General features: G+C 36.9%; 1 protein-coding gene across 4 annotated transcripts in view; it reads right to left on the bottom strand.

The window, feature by feature from the left end:
* Nucleotides 1-12,350, bottom strand: part of LOC117224022 (uncharacterized) — a 124,700-nt gene extending 112,350 nt beyond the window's left edge. For 3 of the 4 annotated variants that reach the window (XM_033476671.2, XM_033476674.2, XM_033476673.2), the window contains exon 1: nucleotides 11,674-12,350. The gene's annotated coding sequence lies outside the window, so the exon portion shown is untranslated. Of the gene's footprint in view, nucleotides 1-11,656 lie in introns of all 4 variants that reach the window. The other variant, XM_076521563.1, reaches the window with a different exon arrangement.
* Between the last annotated feature and the right edge of the window lie 2,260 nt (nucleotides 12,351-14,610).

Here is a 14,610-nt window from a genome sequence, read left to right as displayed (position 1 = left end):
TGCCAGGATCGGGCTCTGTCTAATTCGTACGAAATTCGAACGAATTTCCCGTGTCACTAGAACTAGTCTAGTGCTTTTTTCAACGATATTCCGGCTCCTAGGCTAATTCTGTATAATTATTTCGTGATTTTTTAATATCTAATTATTGTCTCTTTCGTGATTTCTGGAAATTTATTTTTTTGGTTTTTGTAGATATTTTGTTTCAGAAAAGTCACTAGATCATTTGATGATTCTTCGTCGATTTTCGAGGACTCGTTAAGTTTCCTGCGCTATTCTTTCATTATCTGCCGACTTCTCATGTCTCTTAGAGATCGTTCATCTTCGTTTCCAAGAATTTTTCTAATAATCACTAGTCCAGGGAATTTTCTTCAGTGAACGTTTCAGGACTTCATCGAGTCCTGATGTTACTGAAAGTTACTAGTTACTAATTTCTTCGCTTTAAGTCACGAGACGGCACAGTGAATTATTTCCACGAAAGTGACGAAAACGTTTCTCCCGTTTTGATATTCTCATGATTTTGCATGATTATTCGTTTGTCGAAATTCGATTGTCCCAATGGATCCTGCTCGTAGTTCAAGCGGACCAAGAGGATTCATCTATCTCAATCTCTCATCACGCAATAATACTATCGTCTTGTGCCCGCACAGCGAGTAAAAAGGCGTTTAACGATCGCCAGCGTGTTCTTGAAAGAGGGACGATATTCTTTGTGGCTGCACGGTGTTAACATATCCACGCCGATACATTCAACATTCAGATATCTAATCTGACTGGTCGTTCACCAGCGGTTCTCAACCGATGCGCGCCGAAATATGTAATGTTCATTTTCACGCTTGCTCTCGCACAATATTTTTTACGATATTTTGCGTTAAACAATTTGTCGAATTAATTTTGCGATGACTGTAGCAAAAGTAGAGAAATAATTAGATAGAAAATATGGAACGTAGCAGATAATTTTTGTCAGAAATTATCAAAAGATGTCCTTTAAACACTTTGGTAAAAATAGTATTAAGTAGAAATGATTAAAAGGTACGTTTTGACTGCATCGGTGGAGATACTTTTAATAACATCGAATTTTATTAACTTTTTATGTCGAACGGAGGTTCCTAGACTTCACGTGAAATGGTATCCAGAGTAGATATTACAATTTCTGTGTGTCCGAATTAAAAACATATATGAAAAAGAAAAGTTTCATATATGAATTGATCATTTATATTTTTTTTATTACGTTTCCCTGTCAGCATGTAAGATCTAGGGAGAAGTATTACGTTTTTCATGTGTTAAAATGTCGCAAATATATTTCAATTGATGCTATAGCGATTCTTTTTGCATAAACTAATTATTAACGTGATTTACATCGTACAAAAAAATGCATATTATACAGCAAGAGGATTTAATTAAATACTAACAACGATAAAAATAACGCTAATCCTGCATAATTTTATATTCTTAAAATAAATCTAGAAATAGAGTCATGGTTACAACATGATTTTACACGCGTAATCAAAATAGATTAAAAGTGTGAATACGCATTAACAATTATCCATTCATGAACTGTTAAAAAAAATTATTTTATTATCGATCGGACAGGCACGGAATTATGTGCAGAAATCATGAAAGGACGCAGAATTAAGGTAAAAAGGAACACCTTTCCCTATCTCATTAATTACCGAAACTTATCTTATTGTTTAATTAATTACCAATTTTTCTCACGCGAAAGAAAGCATTTTCAAAAACATAAACGTCCCAAAAATCGAAATACATCGTTAACGCGTTAAATAAAAATCAGAGTGTTCAATGGCAGCTCCGGTAAATCAAAAATTGGCTCGAAGGCGCAGAAATTGGGACATATCTACCGTAGAAGTTTTGCGAACCGGTGACAGCGCCGGGGAATCCCGAGGAAAATGACATAAAGAAAACGAGACAAAAAGCCCCCTTGAAACGACAATGAAATTAAAAGCACCTAACATTTCGAGGCCGCAAGATCCGGATTAGTAGAAAAGTAGGAAACGCAACGAAAGGCACACGGGAACGAAAGCACCCTTGATCCTCCATTACATTATTCATATATAATTCCACTAGATTATGTCTGCAGCATATTCAACCGGTAAGGTGCACGTTTCGACTTTTATTTTTCTCCCCGGGAACGCATTTGCGGATATGGAGATTTAGTACCCGAGATGAAATTCTCGCTATTTTCCTAAATGCCTTTTAATATTTCAACCACCTTAGGAATTCTAGGCTATTTTATATCCTCCGCGCACCGGGATTTTCGCAATTTTATACTGAAGTTGACTTAAAACCTCACTAATTTGATTTCTCAAATAAATTTCGCTCTCGCTGTCCGCGATTTTTAACGAAAATATAGATGTAAATATAGATCAACAACAATATAGATCAAATATTAATTTCATTTTTCTCCTAATTTTCTAATTTCTAATCTTTATTTTATTTTTGTATTTTCACTTTTTATTTTATTTTTGTATTTATAGTTTTTATTTTATTTTTGTATCTTTAGTTCTTACTTTATTTTTGTATTTTTTATCTTTTCCTATTTTTATTATTTCTTTCATTTGTCGTACGCACTAAATAACACGATATTGTGATATAAACAATGTACTATATGCTTTTTGTACTTTTAATTTAATGAAATGTATATTTATTGAAACATTCAAATTTACTCGAAAATTAACGATATTGTAAGAAACAGCGATTGGTAAAAATAAAATGTCTTTTTTAAATAAATTCGACAAGTCGAAAATAGTGTCACGGTATTATTAAATTCTCGGTGTTACATTCGGCTACATATTTTTGCTATAAATGCATCAAATCCGCGGCCCGATCATAACACTCCAATAAATAAATGACTATCTAATCGCTTCAGAGAACGATTCCCTATACAGCGGATATAACCTCTATAATATTCTGTTCAAACGACTGTTTCCAGAAATGGCGGGAAATTTGATCGAACAGGAGTTTCTAGAAACTCGTCCCGGAACTTCTGTCCCCGTCGGAAAATTCTCCGAACAAGGAACGAACGCTGACGCGCCGTATAATTATGCGATCCGGAGGCATGAAAATGGTGGAAAACGGTCGCAAACCGCGTCGCCGGGAAGAGACCAGTTTACCAGCGATTTTCCGAGGAGGCAACATGGCCGCTCGAAAATCTGTTTGCTCCTCCGGAACGGTGTACGTCACCGCGCGCCGCGATCACGCAGTGCGCGACCGTTACTCCCTATTTGCTTAATGTATTAAGGATGCCTGCGAAAAATACCGTCTAATCGCCTTCGGATTCCCGCGCGACGTGTTACGTAACGCGCGAGTGGCTATCAATTTCATAGATTCCGCGAGGCCTCGGCGCAACACGCGACTCCCTTCGATCGGTTTTGTCGAAAACGAAAACGGCGGGACCGCCCAATGAGAGCTCGGCCAACGGGAAATCAGCCGAAACATTTCCGGGGAATATAACGCACGTCGCGGATAGAATTCTAATCGCAATTAATCGGAAGCGTATGCACCTCCGTTCCGTATCATATATTCATAGAACAATCTATCGCGTAGCGAGCTATCCTAAAATGCATGTATTTTTTATCGGCAACATAATTTCGCTTGGGGAAACACGGGAAAATGAATGGAACGCTTGTTCGAAGCCCGAAAACCACGGCCACACACAGTTCTCCGTATTTTAAAAATACGTCAATGAATTCTCTAAATAACGAAATTAATAAAACTGCCATTCGATTGAAAAAACTATTAATATTTATACTATACTATTATATATATATATAATAGTATAGTATATAATATATATATAATATAATATAGTTTAATATATAGTATATAATATATAATATAATATAGTATAATATAATAATATATAATATAATATAGTATATAATATAGTATAGTATATAATATAATATAGTATATATTACTATTATAAGTAAATCTATATTTTATTTTCGGAAAACAATTCTTCGAAATGTCTGGTAGATTAAGAATGATATTTTGTAATGAATACAAATTCTTAAAGCAATTTTGGTTAGTTTAACTAGTTATTTGTAACTACTTAAATATATAAGCTACTTAAATTAGCTACTCAAAATGTTTTGAGCTTTCACAAATGTTATTATTTATATTTGTGTAATAAGCGATTTTAAATGTATATTTTACTTCATACAGACATTTTCAGGACACCCTGTATAATATAAGTACCGTTTTAATATTTTGTTAATTTTAAAAATATCTGGCGAATTACGAATAATATTTCGTAATTAATACAAATTCTGAAACAACGTTACACGTATTTTAATTATTTTTCTTGAACTGCTTTGATTAGTAATTGATTAAAATGTAACCAATTGAAATGTAACCAATGACTACCGGTATTTCAGAGTAATTTCCCTAGGCAAGCCGTACAAACGGGCGAAAAAAAAGATGGATCTGGACCGCGATACCGGTTAAAAATTAGACATTGTAATTTCTTAGTCCCGGAATCCCCGCTGACGAGGAAATCAATGTTACATTTGCATCTCTGGTAACGCGGCTCGTTCACTGGCTCCTCTATAACGTTAGAGTCTACACGCATACACGTGCAGTTTCAAGAGGAACGAGTCTAATCTTCGAAACTACTGCCGAAGTCAGTTCAGCGACTGAACTGACACGGGCGCGCACGTACCGCGCGCGTTCTTCTTGGGCCGCCTTCAGACGTCGGAAGACCAACCAGCGTTACAGAATTCCCCGGGTACGTGACTCCCGTGTAAACACGCGCGCGCGTATGCCGGTGCACGTTCCACGACGACCGCATCGCTACCATCGCGCTCCCAATATTATCATAATTCGATCGGCTTCCGACGATCGAGTATAGTCGTTCGATTTTCACGCCTGACTAATTCGATCATTTTCCCTCGGTCGCGCCGTACCGATCGAGCCCCGCGAATCATGCTCGAAATACAGTCAGAGTGTACCGGATACGAACGCACCGGATCTTGAACGCGTTCGAACGAAAACACGATCGTGAACTGGGGTCGTGCGATTCTCGAATTTTTCGCAGCGATTCTCGTATTTTTCGTAGCGATCCTCGATTTTTTCGTAGTGACTCTCGATTATTTTGAGTCGATTATGATTTGGAATGTACGTATACTCTTGAATTACTATTAAAAATTTAGTATATCTTAAATTTATAATAAGGATTTACTGTAATTGATAGATTGCACTTGTATAAAATCAATTAAATGAACTTTCTATTAAACATGAATTATAACTGAAATTTATATTGAAGATTTAGTATGAACTAAATTTATAATATAAACTTCTCGCTACACACAAATTTGTGTAACAATATGCAGTTAATTTTATCATGCATTTTTAAATTATTTTAAACTGATTAAAAATACTACAATTTAAAAATTTGATTTAAAGTTTAATCAAGAATTCATTGTAATTTAAATTTCTATTGAAAATAAATTGCAATTTATAATGTATGTTCAAATTTCAATTAAAAATTCATCGTAATTTAAATTTATAATAGAAATTCATTATAATTGATATTATACCGTTTGAAATCAATTTTAACTGAAATTCGAATCGATCTTTTTAGCTTCGAATCTATCTTCCATCCAAAAAGTCGTCATAACGCCAATAACTACTGTAAAATAGTATACTTCAATTATTGTTAATTTTTGCTTTTTTCAAGTCCCAAATAAATAAATATACCAGTTTAATATTGTAAATCGGCTATAAAGTGTCATAAGAATTAAAGCGTTGCATTTAGATCGATATTTTTTTAAGTCAATTATTCAAGGTTTGATTTTCTAGTCAGTCGATCTTTGTCACTGTGATTCAGAATCGATTTTTTTTTTATACACGATTCGAGCCCATCCCTAATATGAGCTTGTGCTGTTTCGACGCTCCTAAAACGGCGATTTTCAGAGACTCGATGTTCCGCTGGCCACAAGCGTCGCTGACTATTTACATATTGCTCTTATCGAGATTTATCAGACAGTTATTTTTGACTTATCGGTTTAGGATGCTTGCCATGATTATTTTCCTTTCTTTAAAAAGAACCTTCACAACCGCCAGGGTATATCGTGCCGACATTATTGAAATTGTTCCTCGATAAGTTCGTGCTAATCGAGCTTCAAGAAATAGTAATCAATATTCATGAACGGTGAAATAACTGTAATTAAATATTAGATAAGAAACAGATTTGTTGAGGAAAATTGAACGGATTATAATTGCTATATTTCGATGACGGCAATTATGCATAAAAGGTGTTCATTTAAATATCTCGAACACGACACATTTTTTCAAGGAAAAATGTTAAGAACGGCAAGTTAATCGATTTCAACGAGGAGATATAATTATTTTATTTATTTACTTTTTGTCGATCGCTTTTTTCATCTTATTAAATATCCTTGTAAGATAAAATCTGATTAAAAAATATTTCATACAAAAGTTATTATTTATTTCGTGGGAAATAAGAATCTGTACATAAAAATACAGGTTGACTTGAGATATAATTATTTTATTTATTTACTTTTTGTCGATCGCTTTTTTCATCTTATTAAATATCCTTGTAAGATAAAATCTGATTAAAAAATATTTCATACAAAAGTTATTATTTATTTCGTGGGAAATAAGAATCTATACATAAAAATACAGGTTGACTTGAGATATAATTATTTTATTTATTTACTTTTTGTCGATCGCTTTTTTCATCTTATTAAATACCCTTGTAAGATAAAATCTGATTAAAAAATATTTCATACAAAAGTTATTACTTATTTCGTGGGAAATAAGAATCTGTACATAAAAATACAGGTTGACTTGAGATATAATTATATTATTTATTTACTTTTTGTCGATCGCTTTTTTCATCTTATTAAATATCCTTGTAAGATAAAATCTGATTAAAAAATATTTCATACAAAAGTTATTACTTATTTCGTGGGAGATAAGAATCTGTACATAAAAATACAGGTTTCCATTTGAAGAAACAAAATTACCCTCCGAATAATCTTCAAAACGAACAACAACAACAAAATATATAAAATAATCGCGTTTCTACCTTGAAATCGAGTAACTTTTGCATTTAACATTTTTCTCGAAAATGTGCTGTTTTCGAGATATTTGTATGTAAAGCTTTTAAGTGAGCATACGTTATAGTAACAATTGTTTCGATTATACTTGATGGTACACGGAAGGCGCAACAACCAAAATTGAACGGTAATTTCGTTGCAAGTTACGTCTCCTTTCCTTTTTTTTTTTTTAACGCAACATCGCCGATATCGTTGACCATCGATAACTGATCGATAACTTATCGGTAATCAGCGGCAACCCCTCGAAGCCGAACTCGAGGGTGAAATGTTCAAATTACCAATTCCGTTAGGGCTTTTGTTTCCAACCGGCGCGACACGTCATGGCCGTGTACGAAACACGCCCGCAGCCAGCGCTGGAGAAAATATTCTTCCAAGCAATACATAATGCACACTTCGTTCCGTTTTCTATTTTCAATGCATCTCGACGGTTCAAACGCAACTGCTTAAAGCCAAGCGTATGCGTTCGACGTGTTTGTCGCTATAAATGAATTGTCGTACGTCATAGTTGGATACAGACTCGGATAAATTGAAATAAAAATGAAAAATAGCTTCTTGGACGAATTTATTTCAGCGACGAAGCAGTAAATCGTTTCGTTATTTCTTTGTTTCAAATGTGCCGAAAGAAATAATGCTGAGAATAATAATGAACGAAAAGATTTTATTGTATGAAATCTTCACAACAATTTGTTCAAAGCAATGCCCTCTTCGCGAAGAAATAATCAACGAAAAGATTTTATTTCGTGAAGTTTTCACAACAATTTGTTTAAAACAGAAACGTGTAAACCAGTTCCAGTTAAATTTAACGTCATCATTATTTCGATAAAATAACGCGCGCGTTTAAATAATATTTCAAATGTGCCCAAATCCGGTTAGAAGACTATATACTATACTTATGTTCGAATATCGTAGCTTCATACGGCACTGTTCTCTCCCGAGTTTACCCTAATTTTCTAACATGCATGGTACATTTCAGAAATTACTGAAACAGAAATATTTTCTGGAATCTCAAATTGTGGGCATCGAACACGTGATTACCAGATCGCGGATCTTTAAAATGTTCTGCATTTGTTTCTTTAATAAGTGTAGCCGATCGAAATTAGTATGACAGTGCTGTTAAATATTTTTCATTTATTCCACCGTTTCACGTAACAGTTCCTCATTTTTGTCATAAATGGAAAAAATTCACAGGCTGTACGACTGTATGACGTCAAACAGGCATTACATAAAACACCTAATGATAGTGATCGCAGTTTTCAATTTACCATCCCGAAATACGAAACGAAATTTGACTTATTAAAATTACTCACGGGCACAGAATCCGCCGAAAAGCCGTGTTACCGGCCAAAAATAATCATTACAAAACCTTCGAAAGACGATAAAAACGTATCGAACAAAGTCGGCAATGCAGGTTTAATCAAATAGAGTGAAGACTTCCTTGGAACGTCCTTCAAGGCGGCTGGAATATTACTTCGTACCATCTGCCTAGCATCGAGCGCGTAAAACATCAAGTAAACTAATTTCTCTGGAAACTCTATCCAGCTCCGACGGCAGAGAGGCATCCACGGTACGCGACAATACTATGTACGTATAAGATACCGCATATAACCGTATAGCAATTTGTGTTACGAGTATAGCGCGGGTTTTTATGTATTTATAGCAAAAACGAGTAAGCGCAACTTAAAATTATAAAAATATTACGAGAATTAAAGAATATCGATATATGTATTACTTCCGGTTCCAATAAAATTGTTAAAATGTTAAAGTAAAGAAGGTGTCCCCAATTGGCTCTTCTATTCTACTTCGGTTGCAGAAACATTTTTATTTCGCATAAAAATCAGCGGTCGGGTTATGAGAAAGAATTTATGCTTCTTCTATGTATGCGCAGTGTTACAGTTCACATCATGAGAAGTTATTTATCGACAAATTGTAGTTTATAGCTGTTCAAATTATAACTATGAAAATACTTATTTTAAATGGAAACGAAACTACGTATGAGACATGCAACGAGTTTTTAGAAAAACTATCAGTTTTTTGTTGATCGTGTCTACGTTTATTATTCTACTATCAATTTTTGTATCGATAAACCGTGCAATTGTTACCTACATGACTGACTCTATATCATAATACCATAACCGTCTATTTATTCCATTTTAACTGCGGTTTCCTCGAAACCTTTAAACCGGCGGAAAAGATCACAGTTTTCCGTCTTCTACACAAGTGAATTCGTTGAGCCGCGAAACGTAATCGCGCTTGTTTGTGGTTGTTGGTTATTTACGTATTTCTAAACAATTTACGGTTTTATAAGCGCTCTGAACTCTGTGTTATTCGCTAAACTATTTTTCAAGACTTGTTTGTACGCCGATTTCTACTGTTCCCTGCCGCGCCATCAGCGCAGAATTCGATATCTACGTCAAAATGGTTACCTAGCTACCGGCAAAATTGTTGTTTTTCGACGACCAAACAAGTTCATATGAATGCAAGATATATTTTAAATAATTATACAACATAATTTCTAATACTTCAGAAATTTTTACCAGCAAATAGATTTTATTTTGTAGTTGATTAGTAGTAGATTGATTAGTAGATTGTATTTTGTTATTCTGTGAAATATGTTAATCGTTATTCTCTAAAATATGTAAGTTTCTTTTTCGCAGTATTTTATACAGGACTTAAAAAGGCCTCTGAGAACCCTCGCTTCGTATTAACTTGCAAATATCTCGAAAAGACTATCCACACCTAATATAATCGTCGAAAACAACAAATATTTACATTGCATAGATTCGAAACCTATATAGAACCTAAAAACCGACAGTTATAGAACCTACGTAGAAGCTAATGCGAGAACCTTAATTTAAACTGCTATAGTCCGACGTTCAGGCTCTTCATAATTCAGAATAAAAGTTCATTATAGCTACCACAAGTACTTGAAGCTATATTGTAACTAGACTGCGGGGTTTATGCATCCATGGCAAAAATAAAATTGCGAAGACATAAGAAGAATTTAATGATATTGTTGCACTGTCTTCAAGTTAACAGAGTTATTCGAGGGAACAGTTTATTTTTATTACATTTCCGTTTCTTGTAATCGATGTAGGCAATTTTTATTTTGCACGCAGGTCCACGGTCTAGTTCGAGCCCCGATCTTATCTAAATGTACGGTAGAACGCGTTCGCCATATTCATTATGTGTATTGCACGTTTTTATATGAAACATATCAATGGAAATTCCCATCCCATATTGTTCAATCCGCCTACGCAATAAAGATCGTCTTATACTTTCGACGCGGCCAATGGATACAGCTATCGGCTATCCTCTTCTAACTTCTCAATTTACAAACGGAGAAAATATATCTTTGCGACAATGGTTGAGAGACCAGCGATACTAACATATAAAATGTACAGAGGGTACATTGAACATGAAACGGAGGAGTACACGCTAAATATTCGGTATGACAGTGGATAGTGTGAACGAGGTGTAACGCGGTGGAACATGTAAGCTCTCGGCACCTAGTGAAAAATAAATACCTAATCCGAATCTAGCAACGTGAACGGAAAGAGCAAATTATTGCAAAAAATCGGGAGAGTTACGATAACGATTTGCAATAGGGCAGAGATCGGTTTGGTTCTCGTTTAATTATACCGCGGATGCTGACGAAAGTCTCTTCGAGCAAATAGTGACGTAGACGGCGCGTAAAAGAAGGAAGTTTTCTCCTTGCACAGCTTTGTATGGTTTTATTACGGCGTCTTACGGTGTCGTCGCAGACTGTACGGCTTCGGGCACGAGCATGCGAGACGAAACCGGAAATGGGAAACGCGTCGCAGTGCCGAGTGTCCCGATCGGAAAGCCCCTTTTCGTCGTTCTGGCCGAACGTGCCCGTCGGGACGAGCCTCCATGTTAACCGTCGCCTCGAGAGCCGCCTTTATTGCGCAGCGACCACGTCGAAAAACCTAACTCGCTAACCACCGCAGCCTCTCCCCGGGTACCAAGCCAGCCGCCGAAATCCCGGAACGGGGATCCTTCTAGCTCGACTATAACAGACGAGAGATCCCTTCGAATAATAATTCCGACGACACGAGCAAAAACCAACGGTCGGTCTCTCTCTCCTGACGTCAACGGAATCGACTATCGTCCTCGATTACACGATTCTCGGTCGATTTTCCTACGAATCGATACCCGCGGGTAATTAACCGCGACAGCACCCGGGTGTGCTGGCGGCCCATTTCCGGTTCGACGTCCAAAATATTTACACCGGGGCCACGGAACAAAAGAACGTGTCCCCAGGAGCGGACGAACGAACGCCAGCGCCACGATAACGAGACAGAGGAATAAGGAGAGAGAGAGAGAGAGAGAGAGAGAGAGAGAGAGCTAAAGAAAGAGCGAGAGAGAGAAAGAGAGAGAGAGAGAGAGAGAGAGAGAGAGAGAAAAAGAAAATGATCAGGATTTTCGACCCATTTCCGGACCGACCTTCGTACCATCTGCGGCACATAAACAAGGAACGAGACGGATCGGTAATTGGTTGTCCGCGGACACGGGGCGCGGGTTTCGCGGGAAGACATTACCACGGTGATGTACTCACTGCATCTCGTCGACGGCCGGGCTCACGGAGCACATCGCGCTGGCGACGGCACGGCAGTCACGGTCACAGTCACGTAAGCACCAAGCAGCAGCAACGTCGACGATGGTGGTGTCGATGCCGAGCACAAACGCAGAAACACTCATCACTGTCACCCAGCGCACCCCGATTTCATTCGAGCCCGACTTCTTCCCTTTTTTCCTCTTTTTTTTTTCCCCCCGTTTGGTTTTCTTGTTGGTCGGCGGCGGACGATACGCTAAGGGGGGAGGTCCAGGGGCGGCGCGCGTCCGTGCCGAAGGAAAAACCAGCGAGACGGACTCGTTTTTCCCGTCCCCGTTCCGCCTCTGCCGTCTCTCCGTCCCGCGATCGCCGGAGAAACACTTAGCCCGACCGACACGAAAATCGACCCGCACCACTTTCGACTCTTCTCTTTTTCTCGTCGGCCCCCCCGGGTTTTTCTTCTCGCCGCCGCACAGTGCACAATCCTCGGCTTTTACTGTTCCGTGGTGCCAGCGAGGCCAGCCACCGCCGTACGGGCCACAGCCGATCGCCAGGCAGCAGAGAGCACCGCGCTCCTGGCTCGTTACCAAATTTTTGCACCTCGCTCGCCCGTACTGATTCGATGCAGCCGAGTTTCTTGACTGAGCGGCCGATGCTCGCCGAGCCGTGCCCCGCGAGACACCACGGCTGCCAACCCGACTGCCGCCGCCGGCAAATGTCACTAGATTAGGCGTGGAGAACGATGCCGCCCTCGCTCGACCATGGGGAAATGGATCTTCCGAATCGATTGTATTGGAAATTTGTGCGAACGAGATTGATCGGTCACTCGAGATTCTTCGGTGAGAAGTTTTCAAATTTATGATTGTTGTAAGAATAATATGGATATGTGTATGATTGACAAGTACCGTCACCTGTGTCGTTTACCATCACATACTTGAAACAATAGGCTTTAAAGGCTGTTTCTGGACCTCAGTGACGTGTTTTAAAAATATTTTATCAATTTATTTTGGTAAAGACGTTTTCAATAAGATGTCACGAATGTCCAAAAGACGTCTTAAAGATGTCGTTCGTGCTGTCCGCGAACTATTGCACATTGTGTGTTATACAAATATCTTATTAATTTATTTTCATGAAGACATCTTCATTAGGACGTTTAAAATGTTTCAGAAACATCGCTGTAAATATTACATGGATAAAAATAGATGAATCATATAATTAAAAATGAAAAAACCCGGACGTCTGTTTTAACGTGTGAAATAAACTAAACACATAATATGGACGTCTGTAAGACATCGTGTGCTATTTGAGTTCGTTCCTCAGCTCATCTTTATTCATTTCATAACTAAGGAATATTTTGCCAAAATTTAACCTGTGTTGTTTAAAAGCTTATAAAATCGTCGTTAAATGATAAACTGTCGACCAAAATCGGGTAGTTCTCTCTTGTGGAAATAGCAAAATTGTTAAAATTAGAAAACAAATTAAACATTATACAAGAAATAAGTAAATCATCCAAAATTGTATATCGTTGTATGTCTCGAGTTTTTAATAATGTCTTCTATAGTGATAATACATTTAAAAAAAAACGAATTTACGCAAAATCGAAACATGATCCAAAGAATCAACGATATCGAACATTTGAAGAACATCAAGACACGGCCCTGTGTTTGTAAAATTCATGGAGAAAATTATGAACGAACATTCAATTCGCTAGTTCGATCGGTGCTAACAAAGGATAAATGTTTCCGGCTCATTCCACGGATCGTTTTAAATAAGTGTTGTAATAATTATCTACGGTAGAAGAAGCAAATTAGAGAAACGCATCTTCTTTAAATGAGAAATTCTCCGCGACCTAGTAGCAGCGCGCGGAAGAGGGTCACTCTCACATCTTGCGCTTTCGTTCGCAGAACAAGAAATTGCAGCGATCCACGATGACTTCTTAATCGATTTAACGAGCTCCTCGCTCTAAATTAACGTTGACATGTTTATCTCTGTTTTCGATTACGTCCGAAGAAGCATCTTGATCAGATAAAACGCGAAAAATACTATTAAGCAACCAAAAATTATTGCACGCTAAAATTATTAACGCAGCAAACAATTTAGTTACACAAGTTTTTATTTTTAGCCATACTTCAAAAATAGTTTACTATATCAAGAGTCTGTTAATAATGCTAATAATGTCTGTTTGTGGTCTAAATAGCTCTACAGTCGTATTTTCATAAAAAGAAGTAATAATAAGGAGAAACAATGAAAATAGGATTTTTGTAATTTTGTTCACACCTTTAGCAGACACTTTATTTTTATTCAAAATTGTTTTAATAGAATAATCTTGATACTATGTTATACTAAAAGAGTATTTCGATTGCAACCTTCTCAATCGTTCTCATTTTATTTATTGCCAAATTAAACGTGAGTTTTTCGTAAATGTAAACTGGATGATCATTAGACTGCGGATTTTATGCATTTATGATAAAACTGACTACGTGAAAGTCCAAGCAATAATGACATCAAAAGAATCTAAGGTCGTTTATATAATATACCTCTCATTGGTCAGTGTTTTTCGTTAATAACTCGTAAACAAAGCCGCAGATCGCATTTTCGAAAAGGAAAATGTTACTTAGAATGACCTCAGCTACCCCACATTTTCGTATTGCGAGACATTTTTCGGACACCCTGTATATGCTCCACCATTTAGAATAATCATCAAAAGAAGAAATAGACCTTCATTCCGATCTTGTCTTTTTTAACTGATTCAGACAATTTTTATTTTGCATAAAGATCTGCAGTTTGATCATAATAGTGTCTATCATTAAATGAGACCATATAAGAAAAGTAAATAGTACTTCGTGATTTAAAGTAACTCGTGTTCTACTTTGTTATCAACGTTCTACAAAAATTTCTCGACCAAATCCAACAAGCAAACTTAAACTCGTACTCAATGTA

This window comes from Megalopta genalis, chromosome 5 (assembly GCF_051020955.1).
Source record: "Megalopta genalis isolate 19385.01 chromosome 5, iyMegGena1_principal, whole genome shotgun sequence".
Taxonomy (NCBI): Eukaryota; Metazoa; Arthropoda; class Insecta; order Hymenoptera; family Halictidae; genus Megalopta; species Megalopta genalis.
This window is presented reverse-complemented; position numbering and strand designations above follow the sequence as displayed.